We start from the raw sequence: 4,574 nt of genomic DNA, 5'->3' as shown, positions 1-4,574 counted from the left end.
ATATATATATATATATATATATATATATATGCAATCTTTTTTTTTTTAAACGAGGATTACCCCACCCGGGCACAGGTCACTGACCCACATCAGGGCCTGGGGGGCGAAAATATAATAATAATAATAATAATAATAATAATAATAATATCTATTATCATAACAACAATTAATAAAATTAATACAAATACAAATAAAATAAAATAATAATAATTCTAATAATTACCATAAATAAAGGCAAAAACGAAAAACTAAATCAAGAGTGAGAAACGATATACATAATGTATGTTGTGTTGTCTAACCAGCTCCTTTTGGTGCATTTGTCAATAAATGATTTGAATTTGACTAAAATGCTAATTGTCATATTGTTCTAAAATTCGTGTTTTTGTTTTGTTTTTATTATTCATATACATATTCTCCTCGGTGCAAATAATTAAAAAAAATGGACTAGAAATTAGCACGTTAAAATAATTTATCAACGGCCCAAATGTTTTTCGTACGGAAGGATTCAAATTAACAACGTTTATTACCAAACATACAGATTAATTACTCCTGCAATAGGAGTAGTTTAAAAAACTCATTGGATCACCCAAGTGGATGAAGAATCCAGCCTCTCAGCCTGTGTGAACCTGCTCCACTCCCACTAAACTGGGAGGGAACAGTCATCAATGCCCTATAGCAATAGCTAATGGGCCGCTTCCCGCTCACAGGTTCACACTGAGTCTCATCCTCGTGGTTGGATTCATTCCAAGTTTCGGACAAGGAACTCGGTCATCACACTATAGAATTGATCCTATGAAGTATGATCATACTTTATACTTGTAAACCAACGGGATGTGTCACACCTTACTGCTGACTTGATAGCCATTAATATTATTTAACGTTTTTGGTAAGTTTGTAAGAGGTAAAAGTACATCATCTGAGTAATTCAGATTTCGGATTTGCCCCCAGGGGGTAGTTTATTGGGCACCCCCTTACATCCTGTGCAAGGTGAAGCGCAGAAGCGTTTACAGCATATCAGAGAAATTATTTTCAATAATTAGTTATTCATAATGACGAAATTTTTTATCTTTTTAACTGTTTGCTTATATACATGAGACTGCGCCTAGGGTACAGGTACCTATGGGAGTAGATTGGCAACCCTGAGCCTCACCGCACTGTTTGTAAACTTTGTGGCCAACCCGACTCTCACACCCTCTCTCACTACATCCTCACTTGCCCTATGACCTCCTCCTATAGGTCCCCCAGCCGTTACCAACACCTATTCCCTCCCAGACCAGATATCCCTCCTCCTAGTCACAGGCCTGGCATTTGACATTATTAGGAACTGCCACTCTGCCATAAACAGATAAAATGTACCGGGAACTTTCCCCCCACACACACATCATTCTCTCACTTTATGTAACTTGACAGAACCTATGACCCTTCAGGCTTTTACGCCCTTAATGAACTTTTCATACTTCCCTGTTGGGCGCTGTAAACGCTTCTGCGCTTCACCTTGCACAGGATGTAAGGGGGTGCCCAATAAACTAGCCCCCTCGGGGGCAAATCTGAATCTATAGATTGTATTTACTATGAATTATTATTATTAATACATTTTCACCCCCCAGGCCCCGATGTGGGTCAATGACCTGTGCCCGGGTGGGCTGAACCTCATAAAAAAAAATAATGAAAATTTCAAATGAAATGAATATTGTCCTGAAACAGTAAAGTGGTCAATAGAAATAATCTCAATTTATCGAAGTCAACACAAGAGAAACAGAGTTCTATCTCATAATTTTTTATCGGTTTCTATCTCAAAATTTGTTATCGGTTTTACTGGCGTATTAATTAATAACTTTACAACGGGTTAAGAACATTCATTGTTGAAGCTCAATGATATAATATACAAAGGTCTATAATATACATTTATTATCCTTGACTTGCACTACACGAACACTTATTTATTTCTATGATCGGTTATTACAGGACTCTACTCGTTAGAGGAGATCCCCTTCAAGATAAAGTTTAAAAAGATAATTTTTGACAAATGGAACCGTAAATTTCATGTCTATATAGAAATAGTTTTATCGAAATCTTAAAAATCTTAATTTGTATGTAAATATACAATGGAATTGTAAAAAGATTTGTATTTTAGTAAATTTTCAGTTTTACATTTATAAAAACAAATTAAATTAAATATTGTGTAAACTTTAAAAGGATTCACTCTTAGTAAATTTACATCTGATTATACTTTCTATCATAAACGATAAAATTCTGAATTTCTACTATAATGTATAAGGAAAAGAGAATCAAATTTACGGGCTAACTATAAGAAATATATATCTATATAACGAAGTTTCATAACGCAGAACAAGGAAATGATGACATCAAAATTGGACTTCGGTTGAGCAGTTTTATTTCATCAACACAAGCTGAGTTATATGCAATGTTAGTAGGACTGGAAAATGTTGTAAAGAGGTATAAAGATGCATATTTTTTTGTTGATAGTAGGGCAGCTTTGGATTCTTTGAACAGTGGGAGTCCAGTCTTTGGACACATTATTGGTTCATGTAGAAAATTAGTAAATACAATAAAGAAAAATGGCCATAATTTTCAATTTGTATGGGTCCCTTCACATGTGGGGATTGGTCTTAATGAAGCAGTAGATATAATAGCAAAAAGAGCCACGGAAAAGGCCGAGATCGACATAATATGTACTAAAACCTTGAAGCAATTAAGGAGCAAATTACGGAAAATACAATCAATAGAAGATAATTTCAAAAGGAATGAAATATACGAGAAAAGTGAAACAATGAAACATTACCATCATGTTCTCATGAACACAAAATTTACATATGGGAAAGATAGGAGTAGGTGGAAAGATTCAGTGTATATGAGGTTAAGATTAGGATATATATATTATTGGGAACTTGGAGCTGAGAGAAGTGAACAGGATAAAGAATGTAGAGTTTGTAGAACATCCAGATCCCATACCCTGCCACATTATATACTGGAATGCCCATTGCTTAATGTATATAGAAATGCCCATATAAATAATGTCCCCATGCAAATAGAGTGGATGTTTGGAAATGGGAAAATAGATGAAATATTAAAGAAATATAGAAATTTTGCATCTAGAATATAACTATGTATTATAACTAATTATATGAAATATTAGGGATTTATGTGAGTCCTGAGAGGGACATTCCTGGACTGGGGTGAGGATGACTTATGTCACTTCATCCCTTTGAGATGTATTAATGTTTTTTTGTATCTCAATAAACATATCAATCAATCAACAATCAATAGAAGATAATTTCAAAAGGAATGAAATATACGAGAAAAGTGAAACAATGAAACATTACCATCATGTTCTCATGAACACAAAATTTACATATGGGAAAGATAGGAGTAGGTGGAAAGATTCAGTGTATATGAGGTTAAGATTAGGATATAAATATTATTGGGAACTTGGAGCTGAGAGAAGTGAACAGGATAAAGAATGTAGAGTTTGTAGAACATCCAGTTCCCATACCCTGCCACATTATATACTGGAATGCCCATTACTTAATGTATATAGAAATGCCCATATAAATAATGTCCCCATGCAAATAGGATGGATGTTTAAAAATAGGAAAATAGATGATGTTTTTTGTATCTCAATAAACGTATCAATCAATCAATTAAACAGTTCAAAAGATAAAAAATTTCGTCATTATAAATAATTAATTATTGAAAATAATTTCTCTGATGCGCTGTAAACGCTTCTGCGCTTCACCTTGCACAGGATGTAAGGGGGTGCCCAATAAACTAGCCCCCTCGGGGGCAAATCCGAAATCTGAATTACTCAGATGATGTACTTTTACCTCTTACAAACTTACCAAAAACGTTAAATAATATTAATGGCAACCTATAACAATAGAATACATATATTGTAAAATATCCCATATTTAGCTTTATACATGAGTATAGGAGTTAAGTAAAGCTGCAACACATTTATTTACATATTTACTGAGCCTACCTATAGAAAGCTATCAAGTCAGCAGTAAGGTGTGACAGATCCCGTTGGTTAAGTAGTAATAAGTATGATCATACTTCATAGGATCAATTCTATAGTGTGATGACCGAGTTCCTTGTCCGAAACTTGGAATGAATCCAACCACGAGGATGAGTCTCAGTGTGAACCTGTGAGCGGGAAGCGGCCCATTAGCTCTTGCTAATGGGCATTGATGACTGTTCCCTCCCACATTAGTGGGAGTGGAGCAGGTTCACACAGGCTGAGTGGCTGGATTCTTCATCCACTTGGGTGGTCCAACGAGTTTTTTAAACTACTCCTATTGCAGGAGTAATTAATCTGTATGTTTGGTAATAAAAGTTTTGAATTTGAATCCTTCCGTACGAAAAACATTTGGGCCGTTGATAAATTATTTTAACGTGCTAATTTCTAGTCCACTTTTTTTTAATTATTTGCACCGAGGAGAATATGTATATGAATAATAAAAACAAAACAAAAACACGAATTTTAGAACAATATGACAATTAGCATTTTAGTCAAATTCAAATCATTTATTGACAAATGCACCAAAAGGAGCTGG

At 34.4% G+C, this 4,574-nt stretch overlaps 2 non-coding genes across 2 annotated transcripts; one reads left to right on the top strand and one right to left on the bottom strand.

Moving 5' to 3' along the window:
• Nucleotides 1-606: 606 nt before the first annotated feature.
• Nucleotides 607-807, bottom strand: LOC121874865. Its single transcript, XR_006090505.1, has one exon. It is a non-coding gene; the product is annotated as a small nucleolar RNA U3 (small nucleolar RNA).
• A 3,257-nt stretch (nucleotides 808-4,064) lies between these two features.
• On the top strand, nucleotides 4,065-4,265 carry LOC121874858. The gene has a single exon (XR_006090504.1). It is a non-coding gene; the product is annotated as a small nucleolar RNA U3 (small nucleolar RNA).
• The last annotated feature ends 309 nt before the right edge of the window (nucleotides 4,266-4,574 follow it).

Source organism: Homarus americanus, unplaced genomic scaffold, assembly GCF_018991925.1.
Source record: "Homarus americanus isolate GMGI-L3 unplaced genomic scaffold, GMGI_Hamer_2.0 scaffold20802, whole genome shotgun sequence".
NCBI classification, from domain to species: domain Eukaryota; kingdom Metazoa; phylum Arthropoda; class Malacostraca; order Decapoda; family Nephropidae; genus Homarus; species Homarus americanus.
The sequence above is the reverse complement of the archived record's forward strand: the minus strand, read 5'-3'. Positions and strand labels throughout refer to the sequence as shown.